A 22,002-nucleotide genomic window follows, 5' to 3' on the forward strand; every position below is an offset into this window, starting at 1 on the left:
CTCTTCTGTGCAATGTGTTTTCATGTCTTTTGTCTATTTTCTTGTTTTTATTGCTAAGATTTTGAAAGTTCTTTATATACTCTAGATACTAATTCTTTGTTTAATATGTTCATTCCAAATATTTTCTCCTACCTCCAGCTTGTTTTTACATACTTGTGAGTTTTTCTCAGAGCCAAAGTTTTTAATTTTGATAAATTCCAATTGATCAGTAGTCATTCTATGGATTGTTCTTTTGGTGTCAATCTAAGAACTCTTTGCCCAGCCCTGTGTCCTGACAAGTTTCCCCTATATATTTTTTTCTAATTTGATTTAGATTTATGTTTCACACTTAAGTCCATGATCCATTTATCCATTTTGAATTAACTCTTGTATAAAGTGTGAAGTTTAGGTCAAGGGTTCCCCTACCCCACCCCCCCACAAGTAGATATCCAGTTGCTCCAGTACCATTTGTTAAGACTATTCTTCCTCAAATAAATTGCTTTTGTACCTTTGTAAAAATTAAGTTGGACATATTTGCATCTATTTCTGAGCTCTCTGTTCCATTCAATTGATCTATGTGTCAATGCTTTTGCCATTATGCCCAATTCCAATAGATAAAGAAAGAATCTCAGGAAAGTTGAGTGACCAACTTTTCTGTTAATTATACCGTCTCTTTCATTTCTGCTCTATTTCTATGTATGGCTTTTTCTCCTGATTACAGGTGGTATTTGACTACATTTTTCATGCCTACTAATTTTTTTATAGATGTTGAATGAATATTGTGAATTTTACATTGTTGTGGGCTGGATTTTGTTACATTCCATTAAATATTGTTGGATATGGTTCTGGAATGCAGTTAAGTTACTTGACACCTGTTTGATCATTTCAGGGCTTACTTTTAAGCTCTGTTTGGATATATCCAGTGCAGCATTTGGTCTAGGTTTAATTTAGTCCAGCTACTGAGTCAATACCCTTGATAGGGTACACTCGATGCTCTCTGTATTAGGAGGGTTTTCCTAATTGGACTGGTTGCTGGTTGGACTTTGAGCTATTAGCAACATTATGTAAATCCCAGGATTATTTTCCTGTTTGCCATCACTGGCTTGTTCTTCAGGTTTATGTGGCTTTTGCCCACATGCAGATTAGAATGTAGCTAAAGATTCAAGATCATCTCTCTGCAGTTCTCTGGAGCTCTTCTCTGTGCACCTTAATCCCTCCAGTATTTTCCCCCTCAAATTATAGCCACCTAGATCTCCTTGAACTCCAAACTCCATATCCTCACTTCTGCAAAAGTGCCAGGCCGTTTGATTTTCCATCCCTGTGCTGTGGCCTGGAAACTCTCCTCAGTCCGTAAGCTGGAGAAATCATAAGACTCATCTCATTTGGTTCCCATCTTTGAGGGATTACTATCTTGTGATTCTCATGGTATAATATCTGAATATTATTAATTATTTCATATATTTCATCCAATTTTTGAGTTGTGCAAAGCAGGAAGGTGAGTTTGGTCTCCATATTTCATCATGGACACAAGTAGAAGTCTCCTCTCCATTACAAAAATTATAAGAATATAATTATATTTTCTAATTTGAGCCAATACTGTCACATGCGTTCAGGTTCATAGTTTTTGTAATTTCTTGTTGTTCTTTTTAGTGTCCCTTACTTTACCTATTAGTGTTTTTCTGTTTAAATTCTGCTTTGATAACTTATTATTCTACCATCTTTCTTTTACTTTACGACTTGCTAGGAAGGTATTTGCCATTCTTTTATTTTCAAACTTCCTGCAAAACTGCATCTCTCAAAATCATCACTGTAGCTAAATTTTAATATAATCTGATAATACATATTTTAATAGGTGAATTTAATGCATTTACATTTGTCGTGACAATTAAAATATTTTGTCTAGTTTATAGCATCTGTTTTATCTTTCTGTTTACCACCATTATTATTATTATTACTACTACTGACACAGAGTCTCTCCTTGACCAAAGTTCAGTTAGTTTCCTCTGAACCCTCTTTTTAACTAGGCCTCATGATTGGGCTCTGTCTCTGGTCTGCCTAGTACAGTTGTAACAAGAATCCTTCTAAGTCAGTTTGGGATGAATCCCCGCAACCTTGATATCTATGATCACCCTTCCTATTTAATCAAATTCCTCATCCTCCATCATTGGTATGTGACTACCCTGGACAACTTCAGAAAAAACCCTGTTAAGTCAGTTCAGCTAGAATGCCCCTACCCTGATGACTACTCTTAGTAATTTTCCACCCACTAAACCCCTCACTCTCCTCATTGGCTATGACTCTCCAGCCGTCTTTGCTGTATTAGGTGTTGAGCCTGATCTCTGTCCTTTATTATAAATCTTGGCATCTATTGCAATAGTCCAAAATCAACTTTTCCTTACTATTTTAACAAGTGTCAGAATAATTTTTCTTTTATATTATTATTCTTCCTGTTTTCTATTTGTCTCTTTCTTGGATTGACAATGTGCTCTGTAGTTTTCTCTTTGTTTATTTGGAAACTCAATCTTCTTGTTTATTTTTACATTTTAACAGAAAGTTTCCACTATAAATATTTCTAGTGAATCTATATTTAGTATTTGAATGTTCCTATCAATTGCAATGAGCCTGCTTTATCTAATTACTAAGCAACCTGCCTGATCTTTTTAAGAGTTTTAATGTTACACTTCAAAACACATACACAGAAAAAATTATGTTCACTGTGAATGGTTAAATTTGTCAGTATTTTAAATCATTTTCAGTTCTTATCATGATTTCTTATTATCTCTCATTCTTTCTTTGGTATATACTTCAGTAGATCTTTTAATAAGGATCTATGAATGGTTAACCCTTTTAGCGTTTGTATATCTTTACATGTTTTCATTTTATTCTCATTTGTGAGTAATTAGCTGTTAACTGTTATTTCTCCTCAGCACCTTGAAGAGAGTGTTCTATTTCCTTTCCACCTCTCTCTATATGTAATATATATGTATTTTTCTCTCTCTCTCTCTCTCTTCTTCCATTTCTTTCTCCTTTTCCATCATCTTCTCTGTCCTACTCCAACTTTCTCTTTCCTATTCAAGCTTCACTCAAAACTTCTCTTCCCTCTTTTCTTTGCTCTCATCATTCTCCACGTGTCAGATTTATAATTGTCTCCATTGAACTTTGGGCCCCCAAGCAAATACTAGCTCTTATCATTGAGCTCTGAAGCTTCTGCCTGAGATAACTGTGTATATCGCAAAACTAATTACATAAGCACCTAGTTCAATCTCCTTCATGATTACAGGGCTCTCAGTTTCCTTCTGATCAGCATTCATAGTAACTGCAGGTAAGGATGCAAAATGAGCACTTCTTTTAATTGAAGGTGGGTGGTGTTCAGCTACCAGATTTAAGCAGCAACTCCAACTCCCAGTACTCCCCCCCCCCATATTCCACTATGCTCCAACCCCATTTCATGTGGAACACTTTCAGTTTCCTTTACTCTGCAAGACCAGAACCCTGGATGCCATTGTCTGCTTCAGCATCCTGGGCTCAAAACACCTCTGATTTTAGTCTGTTCCCTCCTTGACATTTTGATCCCACCAGAAGTGCTTATCTGTTTTTCTAATCTAAACATGTCCTTTTGGTTTTCTGTGTGTGTGTGTGTGTGTGTGTGTGTGTGTGTGTGTGCGCTTCTGTATGCACCCGCATGTGTGTGTCTGTGCATGAATCATTGTTATGTGTTTAGAGCACAGCCTGAATATATTTCACCATTTTAAATTGGAGTGTTCACATCTTAGATGGTAGAAGGAGTTATAGCAGTTATTTTACGGAAATATAATTATAGTGCACTCTCTAAAGTCACTTTTTCTATTTTGCCCACTGGAGAACACAGTAGTTTTGCAATTTTTGAATCTTTGAAAATTAATAGTAATTACTAACCATGGCTCCAATATAACTAGATGTTTACAGTTTTTCTTTAAAAACCAGTGTAGTGTAGTAGCAAGAATCTACTCGTTATTTTAAACATAACTTAATATTTTCTATACTCTAATGCCAACATAGATTATTCAAAACACATATAATAAAAATAGTAGAATTTGACTAACAACGAAATGAAAAAACCAACAGGTTTTATTTATTTATTTATTATTATTTTTTAATAAATCTTTATTGGAGTATAGTTGATTCACAGTACTGTGTTAGTTTCTGTTGCACAACAAAGTGAATCAGCCATATGCATACACGTGTCCCCATGTCCCCTCCCTCTTTTTTCTTTTTTTTAACATCTTTATTGCAGTATAATTGCTTTATGGTGGTGTGTTAGTCTCTGCTTATAACAAAGTGAATCAGCTATACATATACATATATCCTCATTACTCCTTCCTCTTGCGTCTCCCTCCCACCCTCCCTATCCCACCCCTCTAGGTCATCGCAAAGCACCAAGCTGATCTCCCTGTGCTATGCCGCTGCTTCCCACCAGCCAACTATTTTACATTTGATAGTGTATGTATGTCAATGCTACTCTCACTTTGCCCCAGCCTTGCCCTCCCATCCCATGTCCTCAAGTCCATTTTCTATGTCTTCCATTCCTGCACTGCAACAAGGTTCATCAGTACCAGTTTTTTTTCTTATTAGATTTCATGTATATGTGTTAGCATATGGTATTTGTTTTTCTCTTTCTGACTTACTTGACTCTGTATGACAGACTCTAGATCCATCCACCTCACTACAAATAACTCAATTTCTTTTTACGGCTGAGTAATATTCCATTTTATATATGTACCACATTTTCTTTATCCATTCATCTGTAGATGGACATTTAGGTTGGTCCTGGCTATTGTAAATAGTGCTGCAGTGAACATTGGGGTACATGTCTTTTTTTGAATTATGGTTTTCTCAGCGTATATGCTCAGTAGTGGGATTGCTGGGTCATATGGTAGTTCTATTTTTAGTTTTTTAAGGAACCTCCATACTGTTCTCCATAGTGCTGTATCAATTTACATTCCCACCAAGAGTGCAGGAGGGTTCCCTTTTCACCACACCCTCTCCAGAATTTATTGTTTCTAGATTTTTTGATAATGGCCATTCTGACCAGTGTGAGGTGATACCTCATTGTAGTTTTGATTTGCATTTCTCTAATAATTAGTGATGTTGAGCACCTTTTCATGTGCCTCTTGGCCACCTGTATGTCTTCCTTGGTGAAATGTCTGTTTAGGTCTTCTGCCCATTTTTTAACTGGATTGTTTGTTTTTTTGATATTGAGCTCCATGAGCTGCTTGTAAATTTTGGAGATTAATCCTTTGTTGTTTCATTTGCAAATATTTTCTCTCATTCTGAGGGTTTTCCTTTTGTCTTGTTAATAGTTTCCTTTGCTGTGCAAAAGCTTTCAAGTTCCATTAAGTCCCATTTGTTTATTTTTGCTTTTATTTCTGTTACCCCAGGAGGTGGGTCAAACAGGATATTGCTGTGGTTTATGTCAAAGAGTGTTTTTCCTATGTTTTCCTCTAAGAGTTTTATAGTGTCTCGTCTTACATTTAGGTCTTTAATCCATTTTGAGTTTATTTTTGTGTATCATGTTAGGGAGTGTTCTAATTTCATTCTTTTACATGTAGATGTCCAGTTTACTGAGCACCACTTATTGAAGAGGCTGTCTTTTCTCCATTTTATATTCTTGCCTCCTTTGTCATAAATTAGGTGCCCATATGTGTATGGGTTTATCTCTGGGCATTCTATCTTGTACAATTAATCTATATTTCTGTTTTTGTGCCAGTACCATACTGTCTTGATTACTGTAGCTTTGTGGTATAGTTTGAAGTCAGGGAGCCTGATTCCTCCAGCTCTGTTTTTCTTTCTCAAGATTGCCAACAAACACATAAAAGAATGCTCAACATCATTAAAAACTAAAAATAGAACTACCATACGACCCAGCAATCCCACTACTGGGCATATACACTGAGGAAACCATAATTCAAAAAGAGTCATGCACCAAAATGTTCATTGCAGCTCTATTTACAATAGCCAGGGCATGGAAGCAACCGAAGTGTCCATTGACATATGAATGGATAAAGAAGATGTGGCACATATATACAATGGAATATTACTCAGCCATAAAAAGAAACGAAATTGAGCTATTTGTAGTGAGGTGGTTGGATCTAGAGTCTGCCATACAGAGTGAAGTAAGTCATAAAGAGAAAAACAAATACCGTATGCAAACACATATATATGGAATCTTAAAAAAGAATTGTCATGAAGTACCTAGGGGCAAGACGGGAATAAAGACGCAGACCTACTAGAGAATTGACCTGAGGATACGGGGATGGGGAAGGGTAAGCTGGGACAAAGTGAGTGAGAGAGTGACATGAACATATATACACTACCAAACATAAAATAGATAGCTAGTGGGAAGCATCCACACAGCACAGGGAGATCAGCTCGGTGCTTTGTGACCACCTAGAGGGGTGGGATAGGGAGGCTGGGAGGGAGGGAGACCCAAGAGGGAAGAGATATGGGGACATATGTATATGTATAACTGATTCACTTTGTTATAAAGCAGAAACTGAAACACCATTTTAAAGCAATTATACTCCAATAAAGATGTTAAAAAAAAAAAAAAGATTGCTTTGGCTATTCGGGGTCTTTTGTGTTTCCATACGAATTGTAAAATTTTTTGTTCTAATTCTGTGAAGAATGCCGTTGGTAGTTTGATGGGGATTGCATTGAATCTGTAGATTGCTTTGGGTAGTACAGTCATTTTCATAAAATTGATTCTTCCAATCCAAGAACATGGTATATTTCTCCATCTGTTTGTGTTATCTTTGATTTCTTTCATCATTGTTTTAGTTTTCTGAGTACAAGTCTTTTGCCTCCTTAGGCAGGTTTAATCCTAGGTATTTTATTCTTTTTGTTGCAGTGGTAAATGGGAGTGTTTCCTTAATTTCTCTTTCTGAGTTTTCATTGTTGGTGTATAGGAATGCCAGAGATTTCTGTGCATTAATTTTGTATCCTGCAACCTTACCAAATTCAGTGATTAGTTCTAGTAGTTTTCTGGTGGCATCTTTAGGATTTTCTATGTATATTATCATGTCATCGGCAAACAGTGACAGTTTTACTTCTTCTTTTCCAATTTGTATTCCTTTTATTTCTTTTTCTCTTCTGATTGCCCAACAGCTTTTAAATTAAAACAAATCGACAGCAAAATCTCTTGAAATTACATGGCCTAAGTTTAAAATAAATAGAAAAAAAATCTGTTGGCAGTGATAAAGTAAGCTCAAAGAAGCTAAATTTTTATCACTAAAATGTTCTTTCATTTCTTGTTTTTTTTTCTAGTGGTGTAAACTGGTGTTAAAAGTAGCCAAAAATTTTATGGGTCTTGTACACAATAGGAGGAATAGCACATTAAGTAAAGTTCAAACAAAGAAAAACCAAGGTCCTTTTGATCTCTGGGTTCCTCTGGACGTGTCTGTATATAAAGGAGCATATTAGATAGCCATACACAGACAATGCTGCCATTGTGTGGAAAATTTACTAGAATTTGTGTATCTGGTTTTAGCTTCATGAGTTCTGAAAATGCTATTAGCTGGTTCTTTTATTTGAGCTGATACTTCAAAGAAATTCACTGAACTACAAGAGGCTAATATTCTCTATTTTTCCAATGACATACTTGGACATACAGAAGTACATCACACATTCTTATAAAACTATATACCATTCAGCACTTATTAAAAAATGAGAACCATTTAGGCAACTAACTGTCTAATATAAAACTTACTGGGCTAGGTGTTTTATTTAACTTTCTTCTTAAAATATTTATTGTAACGTATTTTTAAGTAGTACTAAATATGATGAAGGTGTTTTCCACATTAAACTGAAATTTGCCTTCAAATAATTTCCACTGGCCAATTCTGGCCTACTTTCCACAGCTACACAGAATGAGTCAAGCCCCACTGATGTTATATCTTGTTCCTTTGAATGTCTCTTCCTAGCCTGCTAAACTCCTTGGTTTCTGATTCTGCAATTCAGCTCCAAGGTATCCTCCAGCTTCCTAAAATCCACACATTAGATGTGCTTGCTTTTATGTCCTCATCCAAATTACTGATAGAAACATTAAAGATGACAGAAAATACCTCTGCAGCCTGAAACTAGATACATTCCGTTCCATTGACTTTTCTTTTCATTAATGAGCTCTCATTTGTCTTTCAACAAGGTCCAAATCCATCTTCCTATGATATTATCAGCCTACACTTGAGCATCTTTTCCAAAACCTTTGCTGATTCCAGGTATTTTAATTTCTTGGCCTTCTCTTTATCTGCCACTGTAGGAATTAAAAAAAAAGTGAGATCAGTCTGGAATAACTTGTGAACACATAGATGCATTTTGTTATCACATCTTTTCCTAGTTAATAATAGACAGAGCTGGGGCTTCCCTGGTGGCACAGTGGTTGAGAGTCTGCCTGCCGATGCAGGGGATGCGGGTTCATGCCCCGGTCCGGGAGGATCCCACGTGCCGTGGAGTGGCTGGGCCTGTGAGCCATGGCCGCTGAGCCTGCGCGTCCGGAGCCTGTGCTCCACAACGGGAGAGGCCACGGCAGTGAGAGGCCCGCGTACTGCAAAAAAAAATAAATAAATAATAATAATAATAGAGCTGAAACTTTTGATGCCTCAGAGATTTGGATGGGGCTGATCCAGTGATCACACTAAGTGCTGTATTAGCAGTGTTAGCTATAACTCCGGGAAGCAGGCGCTCATCACCTTACAGATGATGACTGGAGATGTGGTCTACCTTTCCGCCTAGGCTTCTTGTGGCCCCAACAAGTCTTCCTGGAACTCAGATCCTTTGAGGACCACAGCTATGGCCTCTACTTTTCCTTCTGTAACTTGTGTGCTGTCCAACCTTAAAACCATGAATCAAATGAAACATTTTGCTGATGTCACAAGGTGAAAAGGAACAGATTTTCTTCCTCCCATAACCCTCATCCTTTGCTCTTTTAATTGCATAAGGATAGTGGTTAAAATCCTGGGTTTTGGGTTAGATTGCCTGCATCTATATCTTGTGTCCACAATTTCTGAGTTGCCGTCATCAATTTACTTAGCTCTCCAAGTATCATTTTTTCATGTATCAAATGGGAATAAAAGTATTGTCTATTCCACAGGCTTGCTATGAGAATTAATTGAGGTATTGCACACAAAACGTTTAGCTGTGTTATTAGCACATAATCGGCTTCTAGCAAGCATTAATTGCTATTTTAATTGTTGTTATTGTAGCTTGAGAAGGATGTGGGCCTTCTTCTCAATCTGAAGAAAGCTGGTTGCTTTAGGGCTATAGCTCTGTGTAGGTTAACTGAGGTTGCCCTGTACACACACTATTAAAATTATTTCCAATTATGACTAGTTTAGCTCTTCAGAGAATTACTGAAGTAGTGGCAAATGTTGGGCAATATGACCCTTCTCGGGGTATTGCCTTAATGATACCAGTAATGGCTTGTTTTTACAAAGCCCCTTTCCATCTGACAGGCAGAAAGCACTATAGACAGTGTTACATAATGATTTTGAGATGTTGCTAGGCTACAAGTACTCTGCTATTGTTTCTGTTTTGCACAGGGATTCTAAGTAACTTGCTTATATTCACATAGAAAGGCAGCAGAACAAGGAAAAAAAACATTACGTGGGCCTCTGAAATTCTACCTGGAGATTTGGGGCCCCAAAGCAAGTAACTCTGGAGCAATTGACATCACAGACACTCTGTACAATTTAAGATAATTCAGTCAAAATCACTTGGCAGTGTGAAATCTGACAGTATGACATCATTGATTACATTTGGAATATATCCAGCCTGAGCTCGATTCAGTAATTCTAGCAATCGATCATTAGGCTCACAGAACCCAATACAGTTGACAGCTGGAGGGAATAGGCAGTGAGGAAATTCACAGTTTTAGCCTACTTGACTTTCAGTCCCGTCTGACAAATAATAAGTACCAGACACTAGGCTACACACAACTGGTGGTAACAGTGTTCTTAGGGACTTACAGTCAAGTGAGACAGGAAATGAAGATGTGAATATATATATGGAAATGAAGACCTAGATGTTGACGTAGATACGGATTCATACAAATATAACACTGTGGTAAAGATAATAAGGAGATGTTGGTTTTGACTGGGAACCTGGGAAAACCTTGTGGAAAAGAGATGATTTAAGTAAGGTCTTAAAGAATCGACAGGCTGGACGTTGCAGCACATGTTTGGCAAAGGGAAAAAAAACACTGTGTAGAGCAGGTGGAAGGGTCCTTGCAAGTCTTTGCTGGTGCAGGAAAAATGGGCAATTATACCTTATCTGTATATTCTCCAGAGCTGGTAGGAACCTCAGTTTTACTTGATCACAAACTTAAGACCAGATTCCTATTAACTATTTGGAAGGAGAACAAAAGAGAGAAATGGGGGGGGGGCGAAAAGAAAGGAAGGAAGGATCCGTTTCAATTTTTTTTCAAACTTCTTTCAGAGGTGGGACTATAAACCACAAGCCAAATATATCTGAAATACCTCCATATCAGCTCCTTAAGTGGTCTGTTTCAGAAACTAAATTTGTGTGTCAGTCTATGTGAAGTCTCTTTATTCCCTTGTCTAATTCAGAACTTGGTAGCAGTGAGCTTTGTACTGATCATCTCACTGATGAGGCATTAGAATTCTGCTGAATTCTAGAATTCTAATTGGCATCCACTGTTGCACCTAGTTGGTGTGGGAAATTGCTAATCAAGGGTACTTTCAACCTATTTTCCTACTACCTGGGTTGGGGAGAGGTAACAAGAGAAGCCTTGTATAACCAATGCTTTTAATGATATACAAAATACTTCTAACCAAATATTCAAAATGGCAGAGATTTTGGATTCATCTAGTTCAGTTTGTGCATTTAAAAAAAGGCTGGACACTCCTGAAGGACATAAGTTAATGATATACTCTGTGTCAATGATAATGCTAAGGACAATTGGGGAGCTCAATTATCGATGACAGAGTAGAAACAGTGGTGATGTAATCACATCTAAATGACTGTCATGTGTTTGACACTGCCTCCTATTCAATGCCATAGATTCTGACACATATTCTTATGGTAGTATGATGATATTTTTAGAACATTAGACGTTCCAGAATTTTCTAATGTTGCAGTTGAAAGTTTTCTCCCAGTATGAACTTACACTAGTCAATGGAAATTACACTGCACCATGGAACATACGATAGCACAGATTTTGCGACAAGAGGCCTGGGTTTGAGACCCTACATTTCTGGATTCTGGCTGTGTTATTTTGGGCAAGTAATTTTATGTTTCTGAATCTCAATGTACTTAGTTGGAAAATGAGAATAATAATTATGCCTACTAAATTGAATTTTGAGAGCCACAGGAGATATTGTACATAAAAGTAATTTATCAGGCAATATACAGATACCTTATTATGAGTTGGTTTATTCTTTATTTAAGTTAACATAATTTAAAAATGTATCTATTTGTGCTGTATCTCTTTAACAGTAATTTGTAGTCTTTATAAAGCTGATGTTAACGTGTTATAGTGGGATACCGTTGCTCTGGAAATCTACAAACAGGATTATTTTTGTGTATTGGCTTTTACCAGTACTTCTCTCTAGTTCCCAGCAGTAAGGATATTCATGGCTGGCTTAATTGCTATTGTTATGTTCACTTAATACACATACTACCACCATGATTGAAGATTTGTTTTAAAAAACTCAGTGCTACTTTGAGGTATTTGGTGGTGATAATGAATTATTATTTGTCTTAATTGTCTTGTATAATCCTCATACAATGTCCTACAGGAATTGATACCCATCTAATGGAGGCGTGTCGTTTTTTAAGTTCTCTTAGCATCTGAAAGTTGGCAGTTGTTCACTTATATACCTCATTTTCTTCATTAAACATAGTGCAAGTGATTAAAGCTGGTAAGGCACAGGTTTTAGGGTAATTAAAATGGGATTTCTTTTACTGAATAAAATAAGGCAGAATGTAATTTAAAAAGCATTTTTTTTGAGAAATGCTTTGTTCTGTATTTTAGGAGAAATGCATGAGGAACTAAAGAGGAACATGAACATTGTAAGAACAAACTTTAAATTGTGTGTTTGAGCTACAGAAATGTGTCTTTTGGCCTTTTGAGTTAGTGTTTTGTCTTAATAGACATAGTAAAAATTAAAAAATTACATTTACAACTGAATTTTCATAATGTGAAAATGAAAATGGTACAGGAAATAGAAAGGTGAATATAGGAAAATTTAGATGTAGTTGACATTACAATATGCCTGAGATCTTTACATATCTTTTTGTTTTTGAATTCTCCACTTCTTTTTTTAAATATTTTTTTGAATTTAATTTAATTTTTATATAGCAAGTTCTTATTAGTTATCTATTTTATACATATTAGTGTACATATCTAGTTTGATTCTCACCTACATATATAGGGATAAAGAAGTCAATTTAACAGTTAGTAGTAGGGCATGTAGATAAGGCTACGTCAGTCTGTCTCAAGGGCTATGCTCCTTCTGCCTCACCATGGGACTGAATATATACAGCCAAACCTGAATCTAACAAGTTCTATGTTAAACACTAATATTTCCAAGAAATTTTCATTTGGATGGTAGCAAATTTAACAGTACCCACCTAATTGTTTTAGAGTATGATTAGCCTGAATTATTTTAATGAACCAGAAAAAAAATCAGGACACTAAGAAACAGAAATCTTTCAGTGTTTTACTCAGAATGTTTTCTCCATTAAATATGTAATTCTTATAATTGCTTACAGGTTTCCTAGTGTACAATAATGAAAACAATATTTTTAAAGTATTTTTATTGTAAAACTTAAAACATTAGAAAACTACAAGAATAGTCAGCCCTCATTAATCAGCAACCAGCTTCAATAATTACCAATACTTTGCCAATCTAGTTTCACTCATACCACACTACCTTTTTCCACTGAGAAATATTTAAATTACCATACACTGTATAATTTCACCTGTATGTCCAGTATGTGCATACCTCTAAAGATAGTGACACATTAAAAAACTTCATTATCTCTCTTAGAACTCTTAATATTAATTCCTTAACATTATCTAATATCTAGTTGTTTGAAACCTCGTAGTTCCCCAGGTGAAATCAGAAACTGGTCCTTGAACGTGGAGAGCAAGGAGAGATGGAAGAAAGAGGCAGCCTGCTCCAGATTAGTAGGTGGCAGCTTTAATAAGCAAGAGCACTTACATAAGAGACTTGTCTTGGGCGGCTTCGAGATAAGTTAGACCTCTATACCCCCGGCCAGAATCTTAAGAGTACACAGAGGCCTTAATAAGATTCAGTCATATACACAGTCCAGATTGTCTCAGTAACACAGTATCATCTTAAGGCTGTGCCCTTGAAGTGTCCTGTAGTGTGGAAACAGTGGACAGAATGTACATTCCAAGGAACGGGGAGGGGGTAAGGAGCCTCTGGTTGCTGGGGTCAGTCTGTGGGTCAACTGGTGGTCACATCCTCTCAATGACTCCCTCCAACAATAGTCCCTGCTTATTTTTCGTGACTGTGTGAAAATGTCTCTTTATGATTGCTTTGTTTAAATCAGGATCCAAGCAAGGACTATACATTGCCTTTGGTTGACAGGTCTCTTAAGACTCTTTTCATCATGTCATTTATTGCTGGAACGAACTAGATATTTTACTTTACTGAATATCTAAAATTCTGAATTTGACTCTGCATCCTCACAGTGTCTTTTAACATCATCTACCTGCCACGTATATGGAGACACTAGCTTAGATTCGGACTTTTGTTTTTGTTTTGTTTATGGGCAAGAACATTTCTTTGGTGGAAATGTGTATTTCCCACTGCATCACGGAAAGAGGCCCATGATGTCTTGTCTTTCAGTGATAATATGACATTGCAGTGGGATCAGATGATGTCAACCTAATCTGTTCACTATAAAGTTTCCTCACAGGCTTAATGGTTTTAATAGTTATTGATGGTAATTGCACAGATTCATTCTTTTATCAGGGGTTTTTAAATAGTGATTTTCTAATTCCCTCATTTCTTCTGCTTTTATTAATTGAAATTCTACTATAAACAAGAATTTTCTCTAAACTACTATTTGGGTATTTGATTTTTTTCTTCGTTTATGAGTTTTCTGAATAATGATTTGGTGTCCTAGCAATCTTCAAAGGTGAACAATTAGTTTGCCCTTTTTATTAGTACCATTATGAATGAATGAAATTTGGTTTAGTGGTCTGTAGTACATATTTATTAACCTTCCTCTTGTTTTCAGTCCCACGTTTTCCTCTTGTTCATTGCTATACCTGGTGATTCTCCTGAGCATACTCAAGGCTTCAGTGGCTCTGTCCACTCCATGCATTAACTTGCCCTCTTTTTCTGATTTCCAAATATCTGTTAAAATGTTTCATTTATTCATTCTCATTCTTTCAGTGTTTATTTTTTCCTCTCTCTTTTTTTTAATTTGTGAGGGAAGATGTGTCTTGGTGTTGCAGAGCACAAAGCATGTGCCCATCCACTATCATCTCTTGTTTTTTTAAAATAGACTCCCTTCAACTTGTGTCACATAGCTGATATTTTGGACTTTAGGGGAGTTTAAATTTACTAAAATTTACAAATTGGAATGGGCATCTATTTCTATCTAAGATGATTTCATTCTTGCTTTCTGTACCTTGCTTTTCTTTAAGACAAAGACCTTGAGCTGCATTTGGTTACCGACCCAGATATCCTTGAAATCCACATTTTCTAGCCTCTAATCCTAACATCTTTACCCTCTCCAGTAACCAGCTGTTCTTTTCCTCATACTCAGGGGATATATAATCTTGGTATAAAAAGTCATGAATCCTTCTCTTGAGTAAGGACAACTTGCACATTTCTCAAGCTTCAGCTCTCTCTAGAAACTCAAAGTGAAATCTCATATGGTTCCAGGCCCAGAAGAGTTAGTTAGGAGCCCCATCAACTGGACTGTTTCTGGAATTATGTTTTAGACCATTCAACTCCCTCAGACAATGATTCTATGTAAACTGGAGTAATAGGGGCAAAGAACTATTCCTCTGAGAGTTGACCTTGTATATCACACCTAAAATGACGCCTCATATTCAACAAAATGAGCCTCAAAGATGTGGATAATCCTGAGGTTAGGAAGCAAGTCTTGAGTAAACACAAATCTCAGCAAATGGCTGTATTACAAGAAGTATATAATTGAAGAATATGTGTGTTTGTAAAGATTAAACCATAGAAGGGACATTTTATATGTTCCAGTGAATTATATTTGGTAAAAAATAATTTTGGGGAAAAATAATGACAGTCCCAGGGCTAATATGTTATTTTTTCTGTCTTAATAAGCTTTGATAGCATCTATTTGGACATTTGATTACATTATCAATTTTTCCTTTTCTGCAAAAAAGTAGATCTGCCCTATGTGGAAGAAGACAACTATCAAAGTGAGTATAGAGGGAACATATCTCAACATAATAAAGGCCATTTATGACAAGCCCATAGCCAACATAATACTCAGTGGTGAAAAGCTGAAAGCCTTCCTGCTAAATTCAGGAACAAGACAAGAATGCCCACTCTCACCACTTCTATTTAACAGAGTATTGGAAGTCCTAGCCACAGCAATCAGAAAGGAAAAGAAATTAAAATATCCAAATTGAAAGGGAAGAGGTAGAGCTCACTATTTGCAGATGACATGACACTCTGTATAGAGAACCCTGAAGTATTTACCCCAAAACTATTAGAACTAATAAATGAATTCAGAAATTGTGCAGGATAAGAAGTCTAGTGTATAGTGCATTTCTATAACTAATAATGAAATATCAGAAAGAGAAAGTAAAAAAAAATCCTGTTTAAAATTGCTTCAAAAAATATTTAGGAATAAATTTAACCTTAACCAAGGAAATGAAAGACCTATACTCTGAAGTACTATGAAGGAAATGGAAGATGATTCAAAGAAATGGAAAGACATCCCATGCTCTTGGTTGGAAGAATTAATATTATTAAAATGGCCATACTATCCAAAGAAGTGTACAGATTTAATGTAACCCCTATCAGAACACCTTGGATGTTTTTCACAGAACTTAGAACAAGTAATTCTAAAATTTATATGGAACCACAAAAGACCCTGAATTGTCAAAGTAATCCTGAGAAAAAAAGAACAAACCTGTAGATAACCCTCCCAGACTTCAGACTATACTACAAAGCTATAGTAACCAAAAACAGCATGGCATTGGCACAAAAACAGACACATAGATCAGTGGAAGAGATTAGAAAGTCCAGAAATAAACCCATGTACCTATGGTCAATTAATATATAACAAAGGAGTCAATTACATATAATGGAGAAAAGGCCATCTCTTCAACAAGTGGTGCTGGGAAAATTGGACAGCCACATGTAAAACAATGAGATTAGAACATTCCCTCACACCGTGTACAAAACTAAACTCAAAATGGTTTAAAGACTTAAATGTAAGACCTTGATCCATAAAACTAGAAGAGAACACAGGTGGAACACTTCTTGACATAAATCGTAGCAATATTTTCTTGGATCATTCTCTTAAGGAGAAGATAAAAAAGCAAAAATAAACAAATGGGACCTAATTAAAAGCTTTTGGACAGCAAAAGAAACCATCAGCAAAATGAAAAGAGAACCTACAGAATTGGAGAAAACATTTGCAAATGACACAACTGACAAGGGGTTAATATCCAAAATATACAAACAGCTCATATGACTCAAAATTTTTTAAAAAATTCAGTCAAAAACGGACAAAAGACTTGAACAGACATTTTCCCAAAGAATACATACAGATGGGCAACAGGCACATGAAAAGATGCTCAGCATCGCTAATTATTAGAGAAATGCAAATCTAAACCTTTGAATCTTGATCCACATTTTGATGAAAAATCATCTTTATTTATCTCTCAGTAATTGTTTCTTTATTCCTCTCCATGTGAAAAATCATCTTTTAAAATTTTCAAAAGTTTTAAAATTATTTACCTCACTGTGCTTAACAGGCTCTATGTGGGTGTCAAACTCACGTCTTTCTTTCCTCAATGGATTCTGATAAACTTGTGTAAATATCTTAATACGTGCTTTGTAAAAATTTGCATCTATAGGGAAGATCCTAGAGTAGGCTCAATGCAAAAATGCTAGCATTCTGGGGGCTGTGAAAGTAATGATTGGATTATTCAAAGTTTTGGGCATACTAGAAATTTGCCCCAATGACCTGGTGTTACACTAGAATTTCTCCATGAAAGGCAGAATAGGACTATATTTGGGAGTAGAGAGACTCACTCAACCTGTTTCTGTAATGTCATCTTATCATTCTATCAATAATAATAATGATGATAAAAGTAACTTTTCAAGTCTCAATGTAGAGAAAAATATGCAGCTTTGCGTAGGCTTGCACTCTATAATCACACTTCATGAGTTAATATTTTAATTACACCTCCTTGATAATAGCCATCTCAGCTCCTTACTTGTCATCTGAAAACTTACAGTCACAGTTCCAAGCTTACCTGGCACTGTTTTCTCCTCTTTTTTCCATTAACTCAGATATTAATATTCTTCATTTGGAAAATGCTCCTTCCAACCATGGTAAAATTTCACCCTTGTACAGAATTTCCATATGTCTTATCAGATGTACTTTGGTTGCAAAAGCAGACTAAAGTATAATTACTTTAAAATATTCTGCCCAGTTTTTTATTTAAGTATATGCTTGAATAGCTTGTGGATTTAACCAGAAGAATCTGGCTAGTTGCAGTATTTTGGTAAACAGCTTGTATTATTTTTTTTTCTAAAAAGCCTCTTTTTTATTTTTAAAACCATGAAATCAAGGGAAAGGGGAGGCTCTGAGCTACCTTTAGCTCATGCCAACATTAGGCTTTACTGAAAATCTATTCAATGCAAATTTAGGCATTTCTCAATGATTTTAATGTTAGAATTTGGGGATTTGGTGGGCTCATTTAAATGTCAGGCTGTGAGGAAGTTGTGTTCTGTCTCAGGAGACTAGTTCATGCTGGAATCAGGGCTGCTGCACTGGGCACCACAGTGCTTCCTTCTTTAGTGCTCTAGGGACCAGCTAAAGGACAAAAAAGGGAAAGTAGCTGGTATTAGCTAAGCTTCAAAGAAGATAGGATCATAGGCAACCAAAATCATGGTTTATTATAAAAACTACTACTCTCCACTTGCTCTCAGTACTCTGTGCTCCTCCTCTCCTGTAACAGAATGAGCAGTAGACTGAGGATCGGAAGGGTAGCATATGAGTCCCAGCACCACCACTATAGTCTTATAGCCTGGTGCAAGCTGTTATAAGCATTCCGAGTCACAATTTATTTCCAAAATGAGAGCATTGAATTAAATTATTTCTTTGGTTTCTCTCAGCCTAAAACCATGCTTTCTGAGGTTGGGGGAAAACTATATTAATTTAATATGTGCTACATCTAAAGATTTATTTATGGAAGAAAAATGAAAGTTCTAGCTTAAAGGAATCTCCCCATTACTGGATCCATGATATACAAATTTCTTATGTTGTCTTTCCAGACACGTTATAGTTACACTTTGCATTATGGTATTTTTTACATTCAGCAGATTGAGTTTCACATCCATAAATGCCTTTTGGATTCCCACTCCTCACTCTAACACAAAGAAGAGGCAGTGACTTCTAAAGAAATATGGGTAGCTTCGAGGGTAGAGCAAGATGGTGGGTAAACAGCATATTCCACTTAATATCGGGCAGGTTCTTTGATGTATTGTATATAAAATGCATACATAGTATGAGGCTTGGCTTATATATTTGGTCCAGAATACATGCAGGCTTTGCTACCCTCTGCATTTTACATATTTTTCTAAACATCCTGTGAAACAATCAGGGTAGCCATTATCTTCTATATTTTTCAATTGAGGGAATAGCATAAGTCAAAGAGGTACAGAACTTTAAAGGGAACCTAAAAGGCCATCTTAGTCAATCTTCTCAATATTCAGAGAAGAAAATCAAGTATCAGAGAAGGTAAGGAATCTGCCCAAGGCCACTCAGCTAAGTGATGGAACTGTGTCTCTTAGATCATTTGATTACTAAGCTAGTGCTCTTTCTGGACCAGCATGCCATCACTGACCAAGGCCTCCTTTGCTCTTATGAAAGCCGATTTGTGAAAGGGAAATTTAGTAATTCTGGGTAACATATTGAGAGCATTACCAGGACAAGCTTGTGAAGGAAGATACACACATTAAAAATGCAGAGGTTCAAATGTTTTCACTTGAGACAAACAGCAACTGGCTTGTGGGTCATAGGATTTGAGGTTTCCTAAGCATTTAGGAGATATTTAGGAAAAAAATTCTCAAGTACTTAGTATTTCCTAAGAATATTTACGATTTTAAGATGCTTTTGTTGAATTCATGAGTCTTTATTCATTAGGTAGAACTAGGGTGATAAAAGATCCCAAGTTTCTTGCTCCTGAAAGAGTCTGTTTGAAATAAATTTTGGTTTGGTATTGAATTAAAAAATGAAAGATTTGGGGCTTCCCTGGTGGCGCAGTGGTTGGGAGTCTGCCTGCCGATGCAGGGGACGTGGGTTTGTGCCCCGGTCCGGGAAGATCCCACATGCCGCGGAGCGGCTGGGCCCATGAGCCATGGCCGCTGAGCCTGCGCGTCCGGAGCCTGTGCTCCGCAGCGGGAGAGGCCACAGCAGTGAGAGGCCCGCGTACTGCAAAAAAAAAAAAAAAAAAAAAAAAAAGAAAGATTTGTGCTCCATCTTTTTTTTTTTTTTCTTCTTGTTAACAACATTCAGGCCTCAAATGGTTGAAGAGAAGAATAAGACCACTTTCCTTTTTCTCAGTAGTGTCTGTCTATCAAGGGCTTTCTGTACATTGTGCATTGTAAATTTTCATCAGTTGAGGGTTTTGTTTCATCAGTCCTATGTTTAAGACCAATACTTGCTCCTAGACTTTTGGGGAAATTTGCCAAGCTATCCTGAGTGTCTCTGAGGTTAATCTCTGGTTAATTGGGCCCAACTGAAAGTGACGGAAATCTCTAACTAGAGTTTCACCCCTTCTTATCAGAATTCCAGGGGTCTTTTGTAATGAGAAGTTCCAAGAAACAGAGTTGAAATCTCCTGCTTGGTTTAATCTAAGACAGCCCACACTCTTCATATTTCTCAGGCCCACTTTGGTCCTGGCCTTCACATCTGAGCCTGGATCAAGTCCTTCTACAGTTGTGTTCATTGGACCAAGAACACATGGCCATGCTTCCAGGGAGATCCCAACCTTTCTTTAGCAACAAGGAGCTCCTTTCTTTGGCAGGATTGCCTGACATTGTATAGGATTTGAATTCTGCTTGGTTCCTCAGAAAATTCTGAAGCAGCAACTTTCATCTCTCTCTCGCAAGCCTACAGATTTAGTGAGTTAAAAGTTGTGAGACAGTGAAATTATATTTAATGCTGCCAGAAATAAGTGGGGCAGGGGTATGGAGTTAGAATAGGAATTCATTTAAACACGGGATGTACTGAAAACAAGCAGAGTTCTGAGGAAAATGAACTAAAGGAGTACTGTGACATTATGAATCTTTGTAGTCACTAAAAATGTCAAAATATGTCTCTACCCTGCCAAAAGTCAGTGTTGCTTACACACTTCGCACGGACAGGGCACCAAGTGATTTATGGACCTTCCACCCCAAAGTTCCTCAGCCATTTTCAAAATACCGCCTCGGTTACTAAAAGGCAAACATATCTGGTAGGCTTCATCTTCCCATTGGTATTCTCACCTCTGATCAGTCTCATATGTTCATGGGGATCATTGTTAAGACAGATACATTGTTTTTGTTTTTTTATATTTTGTTAATTTAATTTTTTTAATTTCATTTTTATTTTATATTGGAGTAGAATTAATTCACAATGTTGTTTTATGTGTACAGCAAAGTGATTCAGTTATACATATACATATATCCATTCATTTGCAGATTCTTTTCCCATAGAGGTTATTACAGAATATTGAGTAGAGTTCCCTGTGCTATACAGTAGGTCCTTGTTGATTATCTATTTTATATATAGTAGTAAGTATATGTTAATCCCAATCTCCTAATTTAATCCTTCTCCCCACCTTTCCCCTTTGGTAAGCATAAATTTGTTCTCTAAGTCTATGAGTCTGTTTCTGTTTTGTAAATAAGTTCATTTGTATCATTATTTTTAGATTCTACATATAAGTGATAGGATGTGGTGTTTGTCTTTCTCTGTGTGACTGACTTCACGTAGTATGATAATCTCTAGGTTCATCCATGTTGCTGCAAATAGCATTATTTCATTCTTTTTTATGGCTGAGTAATATTCCATTGTATCGATATATATGTACCACATCTTCTTTATCAGTTCATCTGTTGATGGACATTTAGGTTGCTACCATGTCTTGGCTATTGTAAACAGTGCTGCAATGAGCATAGGGGCGCATGTATCTTTTAAAAGTATGTTTTTCTCTGGATATATACCCAGGAGTGGGATTGCTGGATCATATGATAGCTCTATTTTTAGTTTGTTAAGGAACCTCCATACTATTCTCCATAGTGGCTACACCAATTTTCATTCCCACCAACAGTGTAGGAGGGTTTCCTTTACTCCACACCCTCTCCAGCATATATTATTTGTAGACTTTTGGTGATGGCCATTCTGACGGTGGTACCTCATTGTAGGTTTGATTTGCATTTCTCTAATAATTAGCGATGTTGAGCATCTTCATGTGCTTTTTGGCCATCTGTATGACTTCTTTGGAGAAATGTCTGTTTAGCTCTTCTGCCCAGTTTTTGACTGGGTTGTTTGTTCTTTTGATATTGAGCTGCATGAGCTATTTGTATATTTTGGAGATTAATCCCTTGTCAGTTGCATCATTTGCAAATATTTTCTCCCATTCTGTGGGTTGTCTTTTCATTTTGTTTATGAAGACAAATACATCTTTTGATCATTTTAGTCCCTTATATACACTGGACTGCTGGACAAACTTGATTTAGATCCAGTTTCAAAGGAAAAAACGACCTTATTAAGGAAAATAAATCT

Source organism: Globicephala melas, chromosome 18 (genome assembly GCF_963455315.2).
Source record: "Globicephala melas chromosome 18, mGloMel1.2, whole genome shotgun sequence".
Classification (NCBI taxonomy): domain Eukaryota; kingdom Metazoa; phylum Chordata; class Mammalia; order Artiodactyla; family Delphinidae; genus Globicephala; species Globicephala melas.